At 37.3% G+C, this 26,977-nt stretch overlaps 1 protein-coding gene across 1 annotated transcript in view; it reads left to right on the top strand.

Moving 5' to 3' along the window:
* SCFD2 (sec1 family domain containing 2) overlaps positions 1–26,977 on the top strand; it is a 446,538-nt gene that overhangs the window by 253,680 nt on the left and 165,881 nt on the right. The window lies entirely within an intron of this gene.

Genomic DNA, 26,977 nt, shown 5'->3' on the forward strand with positions numbered 1-26,977 from the left:
TTCCTTTTTAAGATGTAGAAAATACTTGGAAACTTTTTATTAAGCATTGTCTTATTATGTGTTTTATCAGACAAGTTGTAGTGTAAGTCCATCAAAGGCTGGGACTGTGGCATTCTGTGTACAGGCTTGTCGCCCAAAGCCTGGCATATTGCACACTGCAAATATTTGTTGAATGAAATGAAGCACAAATATGGGCTGCAATTTACACAGTACATCACGTGGCAATTTCTAATTGAGCTTTTGATTCTCTAGGATTATTGTACATTATAACATTCTGTCGTGCTTTTGAGGTCTCCTTTTCTGCCACACAAACTAAGAACGTGGAGTCGTGTTGACTTTGATTCGAGGATTTATATTTCTTCAATTATTAAATCATCAAGTTTTTTGATACTTGGTATCCCTGTTATATATAATGTAAATTTAAAAGTGCTTTTAAGAGAAAAGCTATACATTATTAGAATTGAGGAGAAGAAAGCATGACCTACTGTGTTTTAATAGTGAAGGTGCAACATTGCTACAATGGGTTGCAAAGCCACAGACCCCACAGCTGGATCCTGCACTATATTTTTCCTCCCAGGAGTCCCCAGTCTGCTGTGCTCTATCGCAGGTTACCTAAGCAGTGTTTATGAAAGTCGTGGCCACCAGCCTCCAGAGGGACTTTCAGTGTTCTAGATTTGAACCGTTGAAGGTTGAACTAAACTGACATTAGACAGGACAATGAGTCAGAATTAGCTTTTATTTTATTTTTTTTTTAAAAAGATTTTATTTATTTATTTGTGAGAGAGTGCGCCTTAGAGGAGAGAAGGTCAGAGGGAGAAGCAGACTTCCCATGGAGCTGGGAGCCTGATGTGGGACTCGATCCCGGGACTGAAGGATCATGACCTGAGCCGAAGGCAGACGTTCAACCAACTGAGCCACCCAGGCGCCCCAGAATTAGCTTTTATTTAGCAGTCAGATTTCTGTAGATCATCCTGGAGGACTGTGTTAATACAAGGTATTTTCCAGAGTCTGAATTACTGAAAGACCATCAGAAATAACATATAGTTGAATAGTTTTTCAGGTTTTTTTTTTACAACCTCAACCTCTTGTTAATAATCACTTTGTAACTTACACATCTCCCCAGCATGGATTTACCAGATTTCTTCTTTCACCTCTTTTCCTCTTTTCCTAGGGCGCTAAGGGTGAATTCTTTGTCCCTAATGAGAGATAGCACTTTTCCATCTTAGAAAAACTCAGCTTTACTCCCTCTCACAGGAGCGTCTCTTTATATCTCCTAACTCCCTCCTCTCTCCTTTCAACAACCATCAGAGACACAAAGGTCCCTTTTTGGAGTCTGTGGATTGCAACTCTACAAATCTTTTTTCTTTTCTTTTCTTTTCTTTTATTAAAGATTTTTTATTTAATTGATAGAGAACACAAGGAGGCAGAGAGGCAGGCAGGCAGGGGGGTAGGGGAGAAGCAGGCTCCCTGCTGAGCAGAGAGCCCAATGCGGGGCTCGATCCAGGACCCTGGGATCATGACCTGAGCCAAAGGCAGAGGCTTTAACCCACTGAGCCACCCAGGCGCCCCAAAACTCTACAAATCTTGAGGCTTTCTTTCTCATCTGTAAATGACTGTAATGCTATCACATAGGGCATGATGGTATAATGATCATATTGTATGATTGTATGATTGCCTTCCCAAATTAAGTGAACATAGCAAACTCTAAGACTGTGGTCTGAGAATCACATGGGGAACCTGTGATGGAGGGAAGATTCAGAGGTTCAGTGGTGAGGCAGAATTGCTTCTGAGCCCCCGGTTCCTGGTTCTCAGCAAGTCTCTTAACCTAAACCTCTATTGTCTCATCTGTAAATGAGATGATGGGATTGCTGCGAAGGTCCAAGGAGATAATACATATGAGCTCTGAATACAACGCTTGGCACAGTTTCCTGCCTCATAAGTACTAACTTTGAGGTGTAAAGTCCATGAGGGTAGGGATCTATCCTGTTTTGTCTAGCTTTATCCCCAGCACCTCATACAGTCCCCAGGGTTAAGTTCTCCAGAAATAAGTGCTGAATGAGTGAAGGAATTGTCATTAAAGACATTCTAGAATACCACTTCCACTGTCAGTATTCTTCCCTACTCTAACTGCAGACTGCAGTGTTCCCATGTAAGCTCATTTCTCTCCTATCTGGACCAGACCATCTTTCCCTCTACCTTCCATTAGCATACTTCACCAGCCCTGGCGTTCTAAGACTACAGAGGGAAGAAAACTGTGTCTGCCCTTAGGGAAATTCTGCCCTTATGAGGAAGCACAACTAAACAAACAAGCTGCTTTCTGAAAAGGTGTCCCCTCCTGGTTTCCTTCCATTCTTCGTCCTCTCTCTTTTGGCACTTTTAGCGAGGTGAGCATGTGCATTTTCTAAACATTGTTGTCATGTATGATTTGAGTCCAGCAGAAAATCTAGCTGTTTATGGGGAGATGTTTGTTTTGGGTTTCTTATTTTTTGTTTTGTTGCCAAAATAGTTTTCACTTGTTATCCTCTTTTGACTAGCTTCCAGTAGAATTTCAGATACAAAGCAACAGATGGCTGGAAAGAGGGTTTCACAATGTCCCCTGGGCCTAGTGAAATCCCACTTGCCACCCAGGCACTGCAGTTTCTGACAAACCTTCAAAGCCTCTCCAACTTGTTTTCCATTGCAAAACTATCCAGTGTTTGGAAGTCGCCATAGTATATTTTGTTACTACCCTAGTGAAGTTTTGGCTATTGCTGCTCTCTGTAGAAGGAGCGAATATATCATACATATTGGCCCAGATGTCCTTAAAATTAATTTTTGTTTACTGATTGAGAATGTTTTGAAATGTCACAGGGGAAATATGCTTGTATAACTCCACATCTTCAGAAACGATGCCAAGCAAAGATGTTGTGTGAATTAATAAAATTAGCATGTAGTCTAGATATAGACCCCAAAACATTTAAAAAATACAGAAATTCTACAAACAGGTCGTCTAGAGATGGTCCTAACCTATCCACGGTCAAAGAGGTTGCTCAGATTCATTTTGATGTCTTGTCAAGCAATTTTGCCCTAACTTATATAGATAAACCTTTTTTTTTTAATTTCCATCTTTCATGACAAAATGAATTTGGTGTCTTCTGACTATGCAGTCTTTAACTTGTCTACTTCACAGACTGTTGTGTTTGTAACTACAGGATTAAACAGAAAAATAAATTAAACTAGAAACCTGATCACTGACAGATCTCTTAATTGAATAAATTAGCACAACTGGACCTAGTCCAAATTAAAAACTTGTTTGCTTCAAATCAGGAAAGTGAAAAGACAGTCCACAGAATTGGAGAAAATGCTTGCAAATCATACATTTGATAATAGTATAGAATTCTGGATATATAAAGAACTCTTACAATTCAATAATAAAAAAGAAAACCTATTCAAAATATGGGCAACAATTTTTAAGACATTTCTGCAAAGAAGATGACCAGTAAGCATATAAAAAATGCTCAACTTCATTAGCCTTTAGGGAAGTGCAAATCAAACCATACTGAGACCCCAGTGCTCTTGTACTGAAAAAGCTACAATAGCAAATGCTGAGTATGTGGAGAAATTGGAATCTTTTATACCTTGCTGGTGGGAATGTAAAATGGTGCAGTCTCTTTGGAAAAGTTAAACATAAAGTTATCATTTGACCCAGAAATTCCACACTTATACCCAAAAGAATTGAGGGCATATGTTGACACCAACATTTGCATGTACCTTTTGTTAGTAATAACACTCATAATTGCCCCAAAGTAGAGCAACCCAAATGTTCATCAACTGATGATTGGTTTGACAAAATGTAATGCATCCATGCAATGAAATAGAATTCAGTCCTGTAAATAGTTGAAGTACTTACATACACCATAACCTGGATAAATCCTAGAAACATTGTGCTAAAAGAAAGAAGGCAAACAGGAAGGGCCATATACTGTATGATTCTATTTATAGGGAATATTTGGAATAGGCAAATCTTCAAAGATAGAAAATAGATTAGTGGTTGCCAGGGACTGGTGGAGTGGGGAAAAGGGAGGAGGGAAGGGGATAGGGAGTGACTGCTAAGGAGTCTGGATTTCTTTATGGAGTGATGAAAATGGTCTGGAATATAGCGGAGACAATTGCATAAGCTTGTGAATATGCTAAACTCCAGTGGATTGCATGCTTCAAAATGGTGCATTTTATGACCTGTGAGCTAGGTCCCAACTTTTAATAATTAGCTCGGAAAACCTGTTAAAAATCACTTACTGAATTAAAAATCATCTTGATGTGAAAATACAGTCATCCAAGGTTCGATTTTCTCTTTGAAGTCTCATTAAAAAATTGTTTATGAAGGAGGGTGGGAGGTTGGGGTACCAGGTGGTGGGTATTATAGAGGGCACGGCTTGCATGGAGCACTGGGTGTGGTGAAAAAATAATGAATAATATTTTTCTGAAAATAAATAAATTGAAAAAAAAATTGTTTATGAAAACAAAGATCGCTCCCAGGATATAAAGGGTAGATTTTACAGAAATCATCTGAACTTTGTTAACCCACACATTAGGATAATTGCCTGAAATTCTGCCTTCAGTGTGGTCAAGGGTAGGCTTCAGCGTGTTTCACATTTACAGGGCACTAGGAGGTAGACTGCAGTTTGCAATACTAATTGAAAAAAGATAGTGAGTAGCCCCTGAAGCAGAAGCCATCACGTACTTATTGTATGTCCTCTGTTCTAAAATGTACATGTTTTTTCAAGTGTTAACATCTTCGGGATGTATCTTACAGTTAATGGTGTCTTGGATTTGATGAAAGATGGCAGTTTTGGATTGTCTGTGTTTGCTTTTAATACCTCTCTAGAGTGGTTAGCCATACAAGATTAACTTTGCTCTTCCCTAAAGGCCCATTTATATTAAAATATCATTGCCAGAGCACCCCCAGTGGTATGTTTATTTTGAGGTTTTGAAACAAGGTTGTTGACATATCTCTTAATTACACAAAAGATAGTTCTCAGAGGTTAAATGAAAGCTTCCCACACCACCCTCGCTATCTTTTTGTATTAGGAGTTCTAAGAATGATTCCCTCCTTTGTTTCTTCATGAACTTGAGAGGAAAAAGGCCTCTCAAGTTGCCCTGCCTTCTTATTCCCTTCTGTCACATTGGCCATATGAAGCAAGTAAAAACTCGAATTAATAAGACATTTAAAAAATCCTATTTCTACATCTGATATTTGGATTTGAAACTTTGACAGTAAGGTCTTTGAAGTTTCTGTGGTTGACCATAGCAATCATTTATTAAAAATTGCTGTGACATATCCTAGTCAGACCATAATGTCCTACAATTGAAGATAGTTCAGCTTTTGCCCAGGTTATCTTCTCTAAGGCTTTTGGATCCAGTGGGTTTTGAAGTCCTGAGTGGAGACGGGTAGGATATTGTTAATCCATAGGTTATGAAATGTTTGTTTTACCCCTAAACACAAAGAGAACCTGTTAATTACAAATGGCGATACTTCTTAAAAGTATGAACATGAGATGAAAACTCAGAGCATACTTAGCCTCAGAAGCAGTTGTCAAAGGGAGTAGAGGGGGAGGGGATATTTTCATTATTAGAACACTTGGTTCTGTGTGATAGGATCCTTTTACAAAGGCAAACTTTGCTGGCATTGCCTTTAAACAAATATATTAATCCTAACCATCTGTTTATATGTGTTATACAACAGGAATACCTAACTATTCCCATAGTGAAGAAAGGAATTTCTTCATGTATATATAAAAATGTATATTTATGCATACATATCTTCATGTGTGCTTTCTATATAGCATAGATATGTATCTATGTATGCCATGTAGCCATCAAATATCCTCTGGGGTCTTAGCTCAATGGTGATTTGTAATGCAGAGAGTGACTTTCTCATGCTCTTGGTTGAGTATTTGAAATTGGATAGTAAGTCCAAGTTATAAAGCTCAATGTGAGGGGAGGAGAAACATTTATAAGAGCCTAATAATTTCTTTGCCAGGAACCATATAATAGTTATTACTGGGTGCTTTGGAATATTCTTTTCAGTGTGGATTCTTGTTAAAGAATCTTGGATGCGGGGCGCCTGGGTGGCTCAGAGGGTTAAAGCCTCTGCCTTTGGCTCAGGTCATGATCCCAAAGTCCTGGGATTGAGTCCCGCATTGGGCTGTCTGCCTGTCAAATAAATAAATAAAATCTTTAAAAAATATATATTGGGTGCTTGGGTGAGCAAGGCACTGGACAATCTCTCCTTTTTCATTTTCTTTCCAGCACTGTTCAAACCCCTCTTGGTGAAAGGGAAGTAGCTTTTAGAGCGAAAGGACAACCACAAGAAGCCAATAAACTTTCAGTTCTCTGTCTACCTAGCTACCTGCCTAGGCATTAGAGCCAGTGATGGCACACGTGGCAGGATATCTTATGAAACACTCATTGCCGACCTAAAATAAGGCAGTATTCTTGCCTGATTTATACCTCATTCTTTGTTCCATCTTTACTCAGTGAGTAAAATAAAGCAACAGATTATAGCCACTTGAGAGACTGATTGATTTATTACATTGGGCAATATAACATTGTGGATAAGACCATGGACCGTAGAATCAGATCATATGCGTTCATATTGATTCTCCTGTTTCCTAGATATGTGACTTTGGGCAAGTTATTTAACTTCTTGGTACCTTGGGATTCTTATCAGTAAAGTATGTCTAGCAACAGCATATGCTATATAGCAGTGTCATATTATGAAGTTTCATTACATATGAAACCACTTAGAACATTACTAGCACACAGAGTAAATTGCTTCTTGATTTGCTATAGAAAATAGGACTTCTAATTTAGGCCTTATTGTTTAGAGAAGTACACAATATGGAGAATAAAAATGAAAACCTTACATTCCCACCAACAGTGTAAGAGGGTTCCCCTTTCTCCACATCTTCTCCAATACTTGTCTCTTGTCCTGTTAATTTTGGCCATTCTAACTCATGTAAGGTGGTATCTCAGTGTGGTTTTGATTTGAATTTCCCTGATGGCTAATGATGATGAACATTTTTTCATGTGTCTGTTAGCCATTTGTATGTCTTCTTTGAAAAATTGTCTGTTCATGTATATTCTACCCATTTTTTGACATGATTATCTGTTTTTTGGGTGTCAAGTTTGAGGAATTCTTTATAGATCTTGGGTATTAGCCCTTTGTCTATAGTGTTATTTGTGAATATCTTCTTCCATTCCATGATTTGCCTCTTAGTTTTGTTGACTGTTGCTTTGCTGTGCAGAAGCTTTGGATCTTGATGAAGTCCCAAAAGTCCATTTTTGCTTTTGTTTTCTTTGCCTTTGGAAATGTGTCTTGAAAGAAGTTGCTGTGGTCGATGTCGAAGAGATTAGTGCCTCTGTTCTCCTCCAGGACTTTGATAGATTCTTGGCTCACGTTGAGAGGTCTTTCATCCATTTCAAGTTTATCTTTGTGTATGGTGTGAGAGAATGGTTGAATTACATTCAGCCACTTTGGAAAACAGTGTGTGGACTCCTTAAGAAATTAAAAATAGAGCCACCCTATGACCCTGCAATTGTAGTACTGGGTATTTACCCCAAAGATACAGATATAGTGAAAAGAAGGGCCATCTCTACCCCAATGTTTATAGCAGCAATGGCCACAGTTGCCAAACTGTGAAGAGAGCCACGATGCCCTTCAATAGACAAATGGATAAAGAAAATATGGTCCATATGTACAGTGGAATATTACGCAGCCATCAGAAAAGATGAATACCCAACTTTTGTATCAACATGGACAGGACTGGAGGATATTATGCTGAGTGAAATAAGTCAAGCAGAGAGAGTCAATTATCATATGGTTTCGCTTATTGGTGGAGTATAAGGAATAACATGGAGGACATTGGGAGATGGAGAGGAGAAGGGAGTTGGGCGAAATTGGATGGGGAGACAAAGCATGAAAGATTGTGGACTCTGAGAAACAACCTGAGGGTTTTAGAGGGTAAAGGGATGGGACATTGAGTGAGCCTGGTAGTGGGTATTATGGAGGGCATGTATTATTACATAGAGCACTGGATGTGCATAAACAATGAATTCTGGAACTCTGAAAAGAAAAAAATGAATAAAAATTTATAAAAAGAAGGAGAGTTGACATACAATATTATATTAGTTTCGGGTGTACAGTATAGTCATTTGACAATTTATATGCATTATGAAATGCTTACCACGATAAGTGTAGTTACCATCTGTCACCATACAAAGTTAATACATTATTATTGACTATATTCACTAAGCTGTACTTATTCTTAGGCTTATTTATTTTATAATTGGAAATTTGTACTTCTTAATACCCTTAACCTATTTCACCCACATCCCTACTCCTTCCCTTCAGACAACCACCAGTTTGTTCTCTGCATTTATGATTCTATTCCTGTTTATGTTTGTTTGGTTTTTTAGATTCCACATTTAAGTAAAAACATATGGTATTTGGCTTTTTTTGACTGACATATTTCACTTAGCATAATACCTCCTAGGTTCATTCATGGTGTCACAAACAGCAAGATTTTTTTCTTTTTCATGGCTGAGTAATAGTCTATGGGTGTGTGTGTGTGTGTGTGTGTGCACACTACATCTTCTTTATCCATTCATTTATTGATGGACACTTAAGACAAAGACTGAATGTAATTTTTTTTTCAGATTTTTTGTTTTATTTTCTTCCAGTAAATACCCCTCAGTGGATATTTAGCTGATAATTCCAGTGGTAATGATAGTGATTTTACAATGTTCTTAAACATGCTGGTGCTTAACAGTGATCATGGTACATCTTTCATATAGAATATTGGCCTGAAAAGAGAGACAAAGTATCACAAAGAAAATTTGTATATATTTTAGATGTAAACTAATAATGGCTGCTAATTATATAAACTTGTGTGAGTTATTTAATCATTCTATACCTCATTCTTGATATAAGGTGATTGGCCTAGATGACTTTTGAGAAATAAATGTCACAAGTTCAGGAAAGATAAAATAAACTTTAATAACATAGAGGTGATTGAGCATTTATCACTTAACGTTAAATTTATCATTTAACAAGGATGTAAATATTACTGGAGTTTGCTATGATGTTTTTTCAGAAAATTTGTGGGTATGAGGAAGGGAGGAGTGCAAATTAGGTCTTAAAATTGCATCTAAACTGTGAAACAAACACTTAAAGGAATCATATGAATAAGGTTTTAAAACCACTGATCTAACAGTGAAATAACTACATGTGGAAAAACTTCTATTTTTATGTTATTTTTATCGTCATCTTGTGATATCTTAAAATTAAATGTGATCATACTCAGGGTCATTACCTGCATACATACCCAGATTTCCTCAGAAGAACAAAGGAAGGTTCTTTCTTACAGGAAGAAAATTGGGCATAAGTTCCATGATGAGTCCATTGGATGCTAGAGCAATATACCTTTATGGCTGAATTGTATTCTTAGACCTTTTGTTGGCAAAGTTTGAGCAATATAGGAGATGCCTTCTGGTGCATTTAAATTAGGGCATTTACCAAGCCTATGTCTCCAGGTTCTACTCTGCTGCTGAAGGAAGAAATAATTTGTTCTTAAAAAAAAAAAAAGCAAATATGGAAAATAAATCCGATTGAATAACCCCAAATGTTCCAGCAGCCTGCTCTGGGCCAGCATATAGAAGCATTGCTGAAGAGCCCTTGTCTGTCAGCATTAAAAAGCTCATCAAATTTGATGAAGAATTATATTTAAATGCTTGGAGTTGGCAGGTCCTTTTTCCTCACAGCTTTTAAAATTACTTCTTTTGCCGCTGATTGGTCCATCTACCTCATTTTCTTCCTACTATTTCACTAGCACCTCTGTCCCTGACAGTTACGAGGACCCACGGCCAGCCAGATATCAGCAGGCTCTCCTAGCCTGACAGCGGCTCTGGAAGGAGTCTGACCAGAGCAGGGTGCAGAGGCTTTGCATGAATAATACTGTATGCTCGTCAGTGGTTTGGGCCCTGGGAGGATGCTAACATGTTTCCATAGCAGATGGGTCAGCTCTTGCCTGCCATTCTGTCTTTTGAACTTCCTGCTCAAGGGTATGGTTTTCATCAACCCTGATGCTGTAGAAAACACCTACTTTATAGAACTGGATTTTTTTTTTTTTTTAGCTAAAAGAAAATAACTGGATGTTTTTGGATATAAAAGTTTCTTTAGAAAAGATTAAAAGGGGGTGGAGTAAGCAGCCCAGATGTCTAAGTGAAACATTGTAACTGTGATGGAAGGTTTTTTGTTGTTGTTGTTTTTTGTTTTGCTTTGTTTTTTTGTTTTTGTAATGCTGAAAATTAAGACTGAGAACAACCTTTTCCAGGCTCAGCTTTCATTAAATGCCATTAAGAAATTAAACTTTTTGCTACAAAACTGCTTTGCCTTACTTTTTTTTGTAAATAATCCCTGCACGTATATGTCATTTTGCCCTGCTCATGTCTACAAATCTTTTGGCAGGAAAAATAATGTCTTCACCTTTTCTTTTCAGCATCTTGATCTCATTTTCAGAGGGACAATCTGTGGTGTTCATAGGGTGAGCAGAATTTGGAATGCTTGGTATGCTAGCCTCATTCCAATGGTATTTACTGCTAGGGGCGAAACATGGCTCAGGTAAATTATAGGGACCAGCCTTATTAGACCCATAAAGTATGCTTTATCCAGGCAGTGGAAAGTGAAGAAATTTCAAAACTTTGTACATCTCCAGAGGGAAAAATAAGAGATCTCTGGGATATCCATGTAGTAGAAACACAAGTGTGTCCTACTTTAAGGAACTCTAATCTGTAAACATGGACACAGTAAAAGCATACAGAGTAGGTGGTGATTGTATACTCTCCTACATTTACACTCAGATTATTATTACTTGACAATGGGAACACATGGCAAACTGTTAAAGAGTCCCTAGAGACAGTTCCATGTGTAAATGTTTAAGGAATGGCCGTATGATACAGTAAGAATGTGTAACACAATCAGAAAGAAATGTCTGATGTTGTTGTGGTTTTTGACAGAAGTCCCTCTAAAATTTTAAGTCCAAGTAAATCTGAAGGGAAAATATAACCCCATTAATTGAAATATGATTCACATGTAATTTTTGAAGCAAAGACAGATATCTGTCTATAGTAGTGCTCTGATGATCACCAGAAAATTCATCCTGATTTGCTGTGCCTGACCGACTGGCTTGAAAGGGACCCCATGGTACAGATCTGACATGAAACCATTAAGGAAGGCAATGGTATTGCCCTCAGGGGTGGATTTCTGTTGCTTTTGTGTTTGAATATTTAGTAAGGGATGAAAAGCCTAAATTAAGTCCCGGGTAGGCATGCATCGAACCTGTCCTGTGCCATAGATACATACTGGGTGCTCTTGGATGCAAAACAGTGATGGAGAGTAGTTGTAGTAGGATTACTGCCAGTAAGAGAAGAAGCAAGAGTTGGCAGCAAGAAGCAAAAGCCCATCCAAACTAGATCACATGAAAAAGGGATTAATTATAAGGAAAGATGGGAAAGATGGATTCCAGCTTCAGGAAGTATAGTCAACCCTAAGATGAGCTAAAGCACCTTTGAGTGTTCAAGCTTATCCAGACATATAATTTGTCTTTGAGTTTTATACAACTGATTTTTTAAATTATACATGTAATATAAGATAATTAGAAATAATATTGACCTCTGCCATCCCCTTCCCCAAATTCGCACTGTTCCTACAGTTATCAGTTTATCTTTCCATACCTTTATTACCGTGGTCTATGAACATTTATGTACAACATAGGCTTTGATGTGTTTTTGTTTGTTGTGTTTTGTTTTACAAAATTTGGACTATGTACTTATTACTTTATTACCTAACATATCAAGGACATCTCCCAATAAATAGGATGGATCTAACTTTTTCTTAAAAATAGCTGCAAAATATTCCATTGTCTATGTGTGAATGGGGATGTAAGTTTGATTTCCCTAACAGTGGCTTAAACTATCATAGAAACTTTTCTTCCAAATAACAGTTCAGAAGAGCAGTCAGAGTGGACAGCAGTTCTAGCATGTTAGGGAGCCAGGCTTCTTCTGATTCATTGCTCTGCCATTTCTGGATGTTCTCTTTATCCTCCTGCTTCTGGAAGGCTCACCAGCACATCACATTCTAAGCAGTTAGAAGGGGGACTGGGGCAGAAATGACAACCATTACCTTTATTTTCCTATGTCACAGCATTTAGTCACATGGCCTCAGCCTTCTCTTATTGACAGATATTCGTTATTTTTATCTGTTTTCTTGCCATCACAGACAATGCTATATTAACATGCTTGTACATAAATGCTATTTACTTGCACTGTTATTTCCATAGGATAGGTCCTCCAAAGTGGAATTGCTATAAATATGCATCTTTATATATTATGAAATAAAACCCTTGAAGTAAATTTATAGTTGGATTCATATTTTAGTTGATAAAGATCTCTAACTCTTGATGACATTATCTCATACTGAGCAATCCTATTTTGACAATGTCACCAGATTTGTTCAGCCATGTTTTGACAATTATTTGAATATTTTATTCTGTTTCATTATTTATAAATATTAATGAGCAATGAAAAAATGAAAGTTTTGTTGATAATGAGATTGCTGCTAGAATTTAATAGAATATGAAATTCTTGAGAATTGAGAAGCCTTTTTTTTCTGCTTTATTCCTGACACCTTAAAGAGTATGTGACATATAATAAGCCCTCAGTACATATTTGTTGAATGAATGAAAACAATCAGTGAATAAATTGTCATTGAGGCAAATTGGAAATGATTAGGAGCAGTAAAAATCATAAATTTTAGGCTCAATTAGGTACTATCCTTAATTGATTACCTGAGTGTTCATTTGTTAAAGAAAAAAAGAAAAGGAAAGGAAAGTAGAGAAAAGAAAAAAAAATACACAAAATGCTAGAAGGATGCCATTGAAGAAATGGTGGTTGAGAAGGCTCTGAATTATGGATTCACAGGTCACTTCAGTGTTTCAGTGCTGAAAGAAATTCACAGAATCATGGTTGTGTTGATAGGGATGTGGTCCATTAAAGAATCTTCTGAAAAGAAAGGAAGGTTGTTTAACTCTTTCATGACAAAATTTTAGAGAAGCTTAAGATTATGAAATGTAGCATCACAAAATTCCCATCAACAAGTTCCAGGTCTCAATATTTTAAAAAAGCCTTTTTTCCTTAGTTTCTGACTGTTTTGCCCTTGAAATTGTTTATTTTCATAAGGTCAGGCACTATGTCTGTTTGGCTTACTGTAGTATCTTCGGCTTCTAGCCCAGTGCCTGGCATATAGTTGGTGCCTAATAAATGTCGAATGAATGCAGGAAAAAACACTTGGGAATTTAACTTACAATATTATGTTTAATGTTTTTATTGGTGTTCTTTTGGTGGCAAGTGACAGAAACCCAACTCAGACCAACTACATGAAGAAGATGGTCTTGTTAGGAGACTCAGTCCAGTCAAAAACTACAGAAGACAGGGCAGCCTGGACATCTCAGAGACTAAAACTGGGGTTTGGATTACTGTCCAGACTCTCTTTCTCTCTCCCTCTCCATCTCTTTCTCATTCTTTGGTCTTGATCTGTTACATGAGGTTTTCTTTAAATATCTGAGTCCGTGGACTTCTATTCTAGCAACTCCCCCGCCAGAGAAGAAATTTTGTCCCAGCTGCTCCACTTTTAAAGTTGTTATGGGAGGGGCACCTGGATGGCTCAGCTAGTGAAGTATCTGACTTTTGATTTTAGCTCAGGTCATGATCACGGGGTGGTGAGATCGAGGCCCGCATCGGGCTCTGAACTCAGTGTGGAGTCTGCTGGAGATTCTCTCTCTATTCCTCTCCCTCTATCCTTCCTTCCCCTATCTCTTCTCCTGCCCCCCCCGCCCCACCCCTGTTTGCATACACATGGTCTCTCTCTCTCTTTTTCTCACTAAATAAATAAATAAATCTTTAAAAAAAAATAAAAAACAGTAAAGTTGTTATGAGAGCGCTTGGATTGGTCTGCCTTAGGTTTTATACCATTGAGGAAGATACCTATTACCAGAAGATACCTATTACCAGAGAATGCTTAGGGAAGCATTGCATATCAAAGACTTTTTTTTCTACTTTTTTGTATTTTTAAATAATCATATGCAAATTATATTACTATCTGGTACTAAGAATGTAGAAGCAATTTTAACAGAATTAATAGCTCTATGATGTCTGAAACTTTGTTTAGTTATATGAAAAGAATCACCCTTTTAGATATAACTCTTATGTTTAACTTCCTTCTATGTTAAATAGAAGGATATCAAGAAAATCAAATATGAAATAGATACCAAAATAGAAGGATATCAAAAAAATCATAAGAATGATTTTTTTGCAAGAGTAGGTGATGCCTGTATATGTAATATAGTCACTGAAACAGTGATAAGGATGTGGGGTTTGGAAATATTCTCCTTGGTTATAGTATGTACTCTGTTATTAACTTTGAGCAAGAAACATGCCCTGAGCCTTAGTTTTGTATTTATTCTTGCTTATAAGTCAGTTTTGTGGGGTTTTGTTGTTTGTTTTTAAATCTATACACCAATGGAACTAAAAACAGTATTTACTTCAGAGTATGATTGTGAACATCAAGAACGATAATGGATGTGGAAAAAAATTATTAATTGCAGGATTCAAACATAAAGTGATTACCCTTGTATCAAATATGTTTTTTACTACTTATTGGCTAAAATCTTTTATATGAGTGTTTTATTAGGATTCTTATAATAAATTTAATCTTCACCAGTCAAAGAGACGTGCATATACAAAGAACTACCAATACTTGAAGCCACTTTTTAGGGTAATCTGAATTGTAGTCACTAATATTTTCTCCATTTATTTAGATGAGCATTGAATAATGTATAGAATTGCAAAATATCAATATGTTGTATCCCTGAAACTATAACATTATATGTCAATTACACTTTAATAAAAAAAAATTAAGCCTAAGTTTCCTATATCACTCTAAATAATTGGAGAAAATAGTAGTGGAGATTTATATATTCATTCTTAATTTGGGATCCATGGAACTCTCACATCCCCAAAACTACATGCAAACTTGCATGTGTTTATACCTATATCAGTAACAGAACACCATGTAGTTGTGGCTTAACAAAATATAAGCTTACTTCCTTCTCAAACATGCAAAAACTCCAGAGATAAGCCATGCTGGATAAGTGTAGTAGTTCCAAATCATTAGTGGCACAGGCTACTTTCCTCTTAACTCTTTTGCTTGACTAAGCCACTCCTCATAGTCCAATGTGACAGTTAAGCATTCAAGCCATCAATAAAGAAACGGGGGAAGGAGTGGAGGAAGGTCACAATCCCTACATCTAGGAATAGTTCCTTGAAGTTAAGCATGACACTTACACTTGTATCTCATTGACCAGAACTTGGTCACATGACCACATCTCACTAAAAGAGCAACCAAGATATATCATCTTTATTCTGAAGGTTCCATTAATAAGCAACAAAGGAGACTGATGAGAGACTCTTGTGTATCTGCAATAGTATGGATATATACTTTATATTGGAAGAGAATCTCCAGCTTTCATCAGTATCAAAGAGATCTATTATAATGTACAAATACTAAAAAAGAGACAACAAAAACACTGTTCCAGAGTGGAATCAGCCACTTCCGGGTAAGGGTAAACTTCTAGATAAGGGGATCATCTAGATCATCTTCTCCATCTGTGCTGTGAGCAGGGAAGTATGAAATAGTCAATCAATAAGCATAGATTTGGTGCTGTTGCCTACGCATCACAAATAGCATTTCATAATGATGATTTTTTATTTTAATTTGCCCTCTTAAGTCAATCACTTTCTATATCATAAGCCAGTCACTTCTTTTTCATAAATTCTGCTTATATTACTTAAAAGATTTTTAAACAATTTAAAATTTTATCTCTACTCTTCTTCTTTCATCATTTTGAATACTAATCAAGATTCTTTTTGATAATTGACTTTTGTTTTTCATAATTAATTTAATCTCAAATTAGTAAAGTCTTTCTTAGCTTAATTGAATTTTTGCTTTTAATGCCTTTGCTTTGTACAAATCATTTAATCTTTTTATTTTTACCTCATTTTAAGTAGCAAATGTTGAGCAACACATAAAATCTCAAAAATTCTGATTTAATTCATTTCAAAAGTAAACAACTGATAACTGGCTCTAAGAAAATAAACAGTTTTTAGACATTTTAATAGTTTTATTTTTGTTTTTACTGTGCGTAGTCTTTGCTTATGCAGTCATTTGTAGCTATAAATGGCTGGGTTATTTATTTTAATTAATGTCTACTAAGAAGTTTCTCTCTTTAGAAACAAGTCAGATGTCAACATTAAGCACATGACCGGAAAAAGTCTTATGAGCTTAATCGTCAAAGTAAAAATATGTCAGGATTTTTAAAGGATTAAAAATAGTTAATTATACAGCTATAAAAATATCAGTCTTGACTGACACAGAAAGATGTACATTTATATTGCTAAAGTGGAATGGAAGCTTACAAAGCGAGTATGTCTAATATTTTTTTTAAATATATAAGCATCAGGGGGAAAACTGCTTCTAACAGTATATCCCAGCTATCCGACCATCTCATGACATCTATCTTTGGATGATGGGATTAAAGGTGATTTTTAGCCTCTAGAGTATTCCTTTCCATATTGTATGGACTTTTATAATATCATTTTGCAATTTTTTTATTTCGAGGGGGCGGGAACTAACTTAGCAAAATTTTCCAATTTTGGTGAAAAGTTAGTTATGATAAAATGAATAAACTAGTTATAATTTTTTTTATATACCACAGAGCTCTCTCTTCAAAAAGTAAAATAGTCACTTAGAAGGTAAAATTATATACCCATGACTTACTACTGCAATTTCGAAACATAGCATTTGGGAAATTTCCCAGGACATTTCATACATTGCTACTTCTATTGAAGAAGCTTCTTTGCATTGCCTGTGGTGGGCTGATAGCTGCCCTGAATTGCAATGAGATATGAAAATATAGTCACTCCGTGTGAATTAGAAACTCAGTCTCCTCCATATCCTTCCCTTCAGAGTCGCTGCCTCAATGTTAATGAGAATTCGTGTGTATTACTTATCTCAAGGTGTGAGATTAGCAGATGACTGCTGGGCAAATGAGTAAAGCTTTTGTGCACTGTGAAAGCAAGAATAAGCCAGCTATTTTAGCCTAAGCCCAGGCATTCCCTTCTCTGGATTCCCTAGCGGATCCTTCAGCTGAATCTGAGCCTTCAAAATAAAGCCACTTTCTATGCTTCTCTGTGCGTACTGAGAATCTTGCCAAAGCCTTCTATGAGGTATCTGTGAATTTACCCTGGGAGAACACCACACAGTGTCCTTGGCTTCCTGTCCTAAATGATCCACTCCAATGACACACTGTAATACTACTCAAGGTAGGGAGAATGAGCTGCCAAAACCTATTTATCACTTTGCTGGCCTTGAACCGTGCACATCCGTCCAAAGTTAAACAAGGGTCATAGGAAGAGCGTTTCTTCTCTCCCGCCTTGCCAACACTAGTATCTTGTATAAAGATTAAAATAAATTGTCTAGTGTTTCACTGCATTGGTTTTCTCACCCTACAAAGTGCCATTCTTTAAAGATGTATAAGAGAGTGAATTTGGGGAAATAGATGCTGGCCATTTCACAAATAAATACCGAATGTCCAAAACTAGGACATTGGTAAAATAGATGATGGTACTGGTAAAATAGATGATGGTTATTCATAAAATGGAATATTATGCTACCACTAAGAATAATGTTGAAGAATATTTTTTTTATTTTTAAAAAATATTTTATTTATTTATTAGCACATGCAAGAGAGAGAACATGAGCAGGAGGAGAGGCAGAGAGAGGCTCATGAGGCTTAATCCCAGGACCCTGAGATCATGACCTGAGCCAAAGGCAGACACTTAACTGACTGAGCCACCCAGGTGCCCCAGTGTTGAAGAACATTTAATAGAAGTGCCAATGTGGCCAAGATATTCCATTGTATGGATGTGTTTAACTAATCATATGTTTAACTAAAATACGTAGAATATTATTCCAGTTTTTTAAATTAAAAATATGTACACGGGGGGGCACCTGGGTGGTTCACTGGGTTAAGCCTCTGCCTTCAGCTCAGGTCCTGATCCCAGGGTCCTGGGATCAAGCCCCACATCGGGCTCTCTGCTCAGCAGGGAGCCTGCTTCCCCCTTCTCTCTGCCTGCCTCTCTGCCTACTTGTGATCTCTGTCTGTCAAATAAATAAATAAATAAATAATTTTTAAAAAGAAAAAAAAATAATGTACAAAGGAAAATGTATAGAAAGATATACACCAATACACTTTTTGTAATTACTATTGAGTGAAAGGATTATGTATGAATTTTTCATTTCTTCTTTTCTCCTTCCCTTCCTTCCTTCCTTCCTTCCTTCTGTCTTTCATCATTATTTAAATTATCAACTGTTGAAAGAAACTAAATAGCTGTTTAAAGTAAGTTAATTAGTGTTGACCCTTATCTAAAATAGAAACTTTGTCACTTAACATGAAACAATGGGGACAGATTTTAGAGCATTTTATTTCTGGCATTTAACTTTATAGTTAAAAAAAAGACACTCTAGAAACTGTAGGGGGGACAGGGGTGATACAGGAACTCTATACTTAGTCCTTGATTTTCTTCTAAAGCTTTCCTCTAAAACTTCTCTGAAAATAAAATGTACTCATTAAAATCCAAAAAATCCCCTTTATACCTGCACTACGTGGCCATCTTTTATTTTCTCACCTTCACAGGTTATGTCAATTAACACTCATCACGTTATTACTTGAGTTTTCACAAGCCATGGCCAGGTTCATGAGCAAGATGGTCCTAGCTGGAGTCTGGAAAGCAGTGAGGGCTTACTGAGCCCTTCAAAGACTGGTAGGCCCTGATACTGTGGCTTTCTCCTTCTAACTGACTCTTCCCGGCCTGTTAAACCTCAAACTCTCTAAGCCTCCTCCCCATTCTCATCAAAGATCAAAGCAGACTCTTTCTCCCCTGGATCAGTGTATGAGGTAGTGATGACTCCTATCCTTGGCCCCATCACTGTTGGCTTTACTGAGAAATCAATTCAGTGTACACAGGGGTTCCAAAAGGTTGCCACAGTGCCATTACAGCTCCTTTTTTGGTTATGATCCAGCCTCCGGAAAACCTCTACTGAAATGAAAGTATGAATACTGACTGTATTTGACCAAAAGCAAGGCGTGAGGTCCAGGATGAGTAGAACATGTTTGAGATGAATATTGGAGCAAGCAAGCCAAGATACATAGGACTGAGGATCTCCATCCTAGTCCTGTATATCTTGCTCCATGTTCCCTGTATCCTCATGCTATGGAGAGAAGCAAGAAGGAAACTGAATAACACTGATGTGGGGGATACCATTATCCTGTGCTTGGCTTAGAGTGGAACGCTGGTCATGATTTTTACCTAAGCAGCCTGTAGTAATGACCTTACCAACTAATGGTAATTACTTCATCCCTTTCGCTTTCATCATTTCATAAGTACAACTTAGACATCTACTTTGCACCCAGCTCTGTGCTAGGTTCTGGGGCTAACATGGTGAGAACAAACATTTATGACCCCTTTCCCTTAATAGGCTTATAGTCTAAAGGAGGAGAACTGGTCAAATAACCACACATTAAAAATGCAAAGCAGCAACTGTGACAAGCGATATGGAAGAGAGGTGCGTTTATTGGGGGAGGGTCCGGAGGGGGTGTGTCTAGGAAGTCAGGCAAGACAGCTCCAAGGAAGGAACACTTCAGCTGAGATCTGAAGGATGAGTTGAGTGAGCGCAAGGCAAGGAGAGTGGAAGGGTTTTCTAGAACGAACAGTATGTGCTAAAGCTCTACCTAACATTGTCCTGTAATAGGGGACTACTAGAGGCCTGAGAAAAGCCTTCGATTTTTAATGTTCTGACTCCTGAACACCCCCAAGGGACTCATTCAGGTGCAAGTGAATGTTCTTCTAAACCTATGATAGTCATCTTTGTGTTATGCTTCAGCTATAAAATTTGTTTTTACAGCTGCACTTTCTGGTACAGAATTTGAACACATATCATCACACGGTCACAAGGAAAGCGCACACGTACTGAGTGTTTGGAGTCTGATTGCTAAATGGCTGCTGTCACCCACCAGTTATTTCATCACCTTGATAACCATAAAATAAGCAAAAAAAGGTCAGGCTCTCCAATTTAGGCTGTCTTAATAACATGAGTCTCATACACTTTTTAATTTTGCTGAACGCCGCAGCTTTAATTTTAAGTCCAAGTGAAGTTAGATTGAGCTTTGCCTGCAAGTTGTTTTCTTTGTAATTTTTTGATAAGGTAAAGAGTTTTGTCAAGCACTGTTTTCAATGCTCAAGTTTAGAGAACTTCAAAGACAATTAGTCCTGGTCAGAACATTCATCTGTGATTACTTTCATGGTGAAATGGTGGTATTAAATCCCCTGATGTTAAAGGAATGATTTTACTTCAAAGCACAGTTCCAGAATATTCTGTCTGGTCTTGCCACAAGTTCATGTTCCTTAAGGTTTTATTCTTCTAAGAGCTGTTCAATGAATACAGTAGCAAGAAAATGGATGGAAAACATATGGTGTTCTTGTTCAAGGGCTTGGTTGGTCATTTTCTTTCTTTAAACCTTCAGTCAGTAACCTTACTCATTTCCCCAGTGCATAGGATGGTACTGTGTCTATGTTAAAACTTTTGAAAAATGATAAAACATACCGTATGGTAGTTGGAATGGCAACAAGAAGCATTATGTGTATTTAATTTTTGAGTTAGAAAGACACCCAACTCTGTCTTGATAAGATATTGTAACGGAAACCAAATGCGGAGAGAGAAAATTATTATAAAATATTTTAAGAGAAAATTTGGAACAGAATGTTAACAGTTCTGAATAATGTTGGCCTAAAAGATAGTATGACATAATTTGAAGTATGATGTTATTAATATAAATGCAGAATAACAGTTAATATCTTTAAATATGACTAAGTATAGCTGAAGAAAGATAATGAACTCTTTTAGATGACCCAGAATATCACTGATGGCTTGCTAGGACAGTTTCTCAGCAGGATTGCAAAGATTTTCCATCCTTTCTCCACTTAAGACATCTGACTTATTATTTGTACTGTAAGTGTTCTTACAGTAGGAGTATTCATCTTCTTTCCAGACTTCCCTTTTTTATTTAGACCCAACTTTGTCTCTGTTATCCTTTTCCCCAGGTTACTTCCCTGATCTATATCCTTGAATTAATTTATATATGGTATAAATATTCCCAGATCACTGGAGCCATATTGAATTTATCATGCTAACTGGTGTAAGCAACCTATGACCACCACATGGCTGTCATTTGTTTTTGTTTGTTTTAAGGATTTTATTTATTTGAGAGAGACAGAGGGAGAGAAAGTTTGCACGAGTGCAGGGCAGAGGGAAAGGGGAAGCAGGCTCCCCGGGGAGCCTGATGTTGGGACTGGATCCCAGGACCCTGGAATCATGACCTGAGCCAAAGGCAGACACTTAACTGACTGAGCCACCAAGGTGGCCCTGTCTTTGTTGTAATAATTATTTTACTGAGATGAGCTGCTGCTGGAAGTTTCTTGCCACTGCCATGACTAGAGTTCTTTTCTTTCCCTTTCTCTATACTTTTCCTTTTGCTCTTCCCCCCTGCCTTTTTTTTTGCCGTCCATAACTATTGGGAAAACTAATTGGCTATTTTCTAAAAGAGAAACATGCTTACATAAGTAAGTTTCTAGAGACACTCATCCTAATGGAAAATTATAGATGACGCCCATGAATACATTAATAATATTCTAAATTATAAATCATAATTTATTGAGCACTTTCTATGTGCCAGGCACTAAGCTAACCACTTTACATGATTATCTAGTTGAACCTATGAAATCAGTTCCTTTTTTGTGCCTACTTTTCAGATGAGGAAATTGAAGCTCAAGTAACAAGAAACTTGCCCAAGGTCTCATAAACAGTAAACAGTAGAGCTAGAATTCAAAACTCATAGGGGCATATTTTAACGCTGTGGTCGTTTCTATTTCCACATAAATAATGTCACACTTCATTGCATTAATGTATCTTCTGAAAGTGACCTTATTCAATAACAGAGTCACCACCAACAATTACATTTCCACTGTGTCATGTCTGCTTTCAAAGATTTCAATGATCCAGGACTTTCTCCTGAATTGTCCTCAGAGTTTCCCGAGATTGGTATAGGAAGTAAATAATGTTGCTTGTAGTTTTGAAGATGAGGCATAAATGGACTCTATGATGTTTTTAAGACATCTGCCCAAGTAATAAATCCCTCCCTCCATTTATAATCTTTTTTTTAACTTAGCAATAGTATTATTATTATTATTTCAGTGTTCCAAGATTCATTGTTTATGCACCACACCCAGTGCACCATGCAATACGTGCCCTCCTTAATACCCACCACCTGGTTCCCCCAACCTCCCACCCCCCACTCCTTCAAAACCCTCAGGTTGTTTTTCAGAGTCCAGAGTCTCTCATGCTTCTCTTCCCCTTCCAGTTTCCCTCAACTCCCTTCTCCTCTCCTTCTCCCAATGTCCTCCGTGTTATTCCATTTATAATTTCTGAAAGTTCATTGGTATTACCAGGATATTGTTAGAAGTTTCTTTAATAACAGCTTTCCCATTGCATTCAAGTGTCTGATCAAAAAAGGATGTGGGAGGTATTGCCAAAAGGAGGTAAACTAGAGATAACACTGATACTTTATATAAAAGAACAAACTTCTTTAGGAAGGAGGGAAGAGGGAGTATGTGATTGCAATTTGCCTCAACATTAGCCACAAATGGTAGAAGATTCAAGATAGACTGCTGATGCCTTGAGCTTAGCCAGAATAAAATTTTGATAAGCAGAGAATTTGCCACAGGCACCCTTGTCCAGGAACGAATTCTATTCATCTGGGGGTGGTCACAGAGTTTAATTTAATCAAGTAAATCTAATTTTAGTGATTTAGGAAGTCAGTTGGGAAGAAAAGGCCTTGAATAAATTCTGAGCACCTTCATCAATTAACAGTGAATCTTATTTAAGTTATGTAGTGGTCTTTCCCTTGAGAGATAAGCAGTAGGGTCCTAGATTCAGACAGATTTGGATTTGAATCTTAACTTCCCTGTTTATCAGGCCTGAGATTTCGGGCAAATAATTTCACCTCTCAGAATTTTACTTTTTTTTAAATCTGTTCAAGGATAAGGATCATTAAATGGATTTATGAACATGAGATCAGATCCCTCTCCTTTGTTTTCTTTTTATCTCTTCATAAAATGGGAATTATTTTAAATGTATTGCAATAATACATTTTAATACTTCTTTAATACATTAATTAAAATTTATCTTTTTCTCTAAGAAACTGTGCCTCTCTTACTAGATCTGAAGAATTGTTACACTGGGGGATAAGTTGCATACAGATTAATTGCTCTGGGGCATCTGGGCAGCTCAGTCATGAAGCGTCTGCCTTTGACTCAGGTCATGACCCAAGGGTCCTGGGATCGAGTCCCGCATCAGGCTCACTGCTCAGTGGGAAGCCTGCTTCTCCCTCTCCCACTCCCCCTGCTTGAATTCCCTATTTCGCTGTCTCTCCATCAAGTAAATAAATAAAATCTTAAAAAAAAAAAAAAAGAATAATTACTCTGGGTTTTTATTAAATTAGGGCTTCTAATGTAAAGATAGTGCAGTCTTATACTTTGAAAGTCATAAAATCAGTATTTATAAATAATGAATAAAGTCTAACAAAAACATTCCAAGTACTATTTCCAGTTGTCTAGAAGGTGAAATCTCTAATTCTCACTGTCTTATTATGAAGCATGTGTTAAGTGCCTGTTAGTATATGCAGGACTTTGTCTTAGTCTTTTAAGTATGAACATATATTTTCATAAGCAAAGCTTCCATTTTATCATCTTAATGTGAAAAGAACTAAGAATATTACCAGATGAATAGTTCTTTTTGGTAGGCCAAGCTCATTTCACATTTGTAATCGTGTTTTCATATCACCACACATCTGTTATACTATGTGTGTTCCACGTGATGATGAGCAGTCTTGTTACTCCAGAGGTTAAGTTCCTGGAGTGAACTCAGAACCCAAGTTCCCTTGTGTCAAATCACACGTGTGATATTACATCGCCTCTCACTTGAAGCAAAACTTTATTTCACTGTGTGTCACAGTTGAACCATAATTTTATGCTGCTATTACATTTATATCATGGCAGGAGAAAAGCTGAAAATTTTGAACTTTTAAAAACATAGGTAAGGGGACACCAGAGTGGCTCTGTAGGTCAAGCGTCTGCTTTCGGCTCAGGTCATGATCTCAGGTCCTGGGATGGAGCCCCATATAGGACTCCCTGCTCAGCGGGGAATGTGCTTCTCCGTCTCTGTCTCCCCTTTCCCCCTGCTCATGCTGTCTCTCAAATAAATAAATAAAATCTTTAAAAAAACAAATAGGAAGAGCTCTTGACTTTGGGTATCAATCAGAATACGATTCTTCTTGCTCCTCAGTTCCCCAACTGACTAGAAATAATATTTTTGCTACTAGATATGCATGTTATAATATGCAAAAAGTACCTACCATTCTTTGTTTGGTTCTCTCTGATAACTAGGATTTGAGTTTGAGCAGAAATGCAGAGGAAAATTTCCAAATCAGCTACAGTGTACAATAGAACTAAGTGGGCTGATGGACACCAAGATAATTCTTCCATGAGAGAAAATTACTACTGCTACTACTACTACTACTACTGTCATTATTATGTCGTATGTCATATCTTATCATTACCATAATAATACATATTTTTAAGTCGCCTAAATAGCATACCTCCCTGGACTAAAGGCTTATACCACATCTGGATATAATAACATCAGGCAGCTGGCTCTGTCACCCGTCTGTCCCCGTGTGGGTTTGGCAAAAGTGACTGATCGTTTCTCTCATATCCTTGTCTACTCGTATCACATTTCCTTTCCGAGTGCTGAGGAAGGGCTGAGTAAAACAATCAGATTTGCATAATGGAAATAGGGGGCCATATTGTCTTTATGAGAATGTTGTGTGACACACCTCCCCAGGGAAGAAGTCCTTAAAAACTGCCATCTGATCTCCCAGCCCTGAAGCACTTCACACATAGGGGTTATTTTCCAAATGAATAAATAACACAACCGCACTGAGCAGAAGTCTGCCCTAAAGGAGCCCACAACGTGAAGGCAACAGAAGGCAGAACCACGGCCTCTCATCCACATCCCATCACCCTCTTAAAAGCCTCGCTGGTGTGTATTTCCCACTATCTCATTTGTGCTTAAAATGCTTTCTAGTCTGCGAAGTGGAGGCTTCTTCAGACAGGAGCGGACTGGTACGTCCTAGTGGTTTAGAGCAGGGGCTCTGCAAACAGACCACCCAGATCCGAATCCCAGCTCTCCCACGTACTGCAGCCCGACCTTGGACGAGTCATTCCGCATATCGTCGTGAGGACTTGCTCAGAGAACAAGCAGAAAACACTTAGAAATGGGTCTGGCAGAGAGAGCTCAAAAAGTGTTAGCCATAAGTATTGGCCTAGCCATGAGTATTGGCAGTACCAAAGTGTAGGAGCTCACCTTGGTGTTTTTCTCACTGGTGACGATGTTCATCAGTGTTTCCCTCGCTGGTGGCGATGTTCAGAAGTCGAGAAAAGGCCAAACATTTTATAAGGTTTTAGCACATTTAAAATAGAGGAGTGTCAGAAAGGCCTATAAAAACTATGGCATGTTTTAAATATTGGTATTTCTATTACAATCTATGAAGAAGCATTTGATTAATGCTTTTAACCAAAAATATAAAGCAGTGTATTTTTGGTACTCACAAAGTAATTACAGGATAAGTTCTGAATTCATGGTTCCGGGTAGGTGTTATGACCTAATAAGACAGCGATTCTTGAACTTTATGGTCTTTTGGGACCTCTTTACTTTCTTAAAAATAATTCAGAAACCCTGAAGAGCTTCATTTCTGTAAGTTTTATCTATTAAAATTAATAGATAATAAACCCGTTACCTGTTAGCACATGTCTTTACAAAAACTAACTGTATTTTCAATAACAAATAGTTAAAATATATATGTGTGTATATATTCATATAAAATAAGTGGCATTATTTTAAATTTTTGCAAATTTCTTTTGATGTCTTGCTCCATAAAGGGCAAGTGGATTCTCCTATCTCCTTTTGTGTTCAGTCTGTTGCATTATCATGTCAGGTAACCAGTGTGTACTCATTAAGACAATGAAAATGGAAAAAACAAATAATGTATCATGCCACATATCCACATTCTGAAGCCCTTCATAGGTCAGAGGCTGTACCAAATGGCCATCTGAGTAGCCCTGTGACAGCTTTCGATGATACAGTGCACATTTTTTCGCAAAGGAAGTGAAATTATCTGGTCTTCTATTTTCTTATACTCTACCCTAACTATACATTTTTTTTAACTTAAAAAATTAAATTAATTTTAAAAATTTGGTCTTCATTAATTCACTAAGCAGGGCATATTGTCTTGGTCTAAGTATTATGAGAAAATATTGGGGGCCCATTTTTTTTTAAAAAGATCTTATTTATTTGAGATTGAGAGAGAAATAGAGAGAGTAGGAGGGGCAGTCAGAGAGGGAGAAGCAGACTCTCCACTGAGCAGGGAGCCCAATGGGGCTTGATCCCAAGACCCTGAGTTCATGACCCGAGCTGAAGGCAGACGCTTAACTGAGTCACCCAGGCGCCCTGGGAACTTATTTGAAATAATTATTTTTCTGCACCTCAGTGTCCCCATTTGTAAACAAATGAGAAAATTGGACTAAATGAACCCAAGAATCCCTTTGGAGTGATATTCTGTTTTTCTCACTTAAAGTGAAAGATTACCATTAA

This window comes from Neovison vison, chromosome 11 (genome assembly GCF_020171115.1).
Source record: "Neovison vison isolate M4711 chromosome 11, ASM_NN_V1, whole genome shotgun sequence".
NCBI classification, from domain to species: Eukaryota; Metazoa; Chordata; class Mammalia; order Carnivora; family Mustelidae; genus Neogale; species Neogale vison.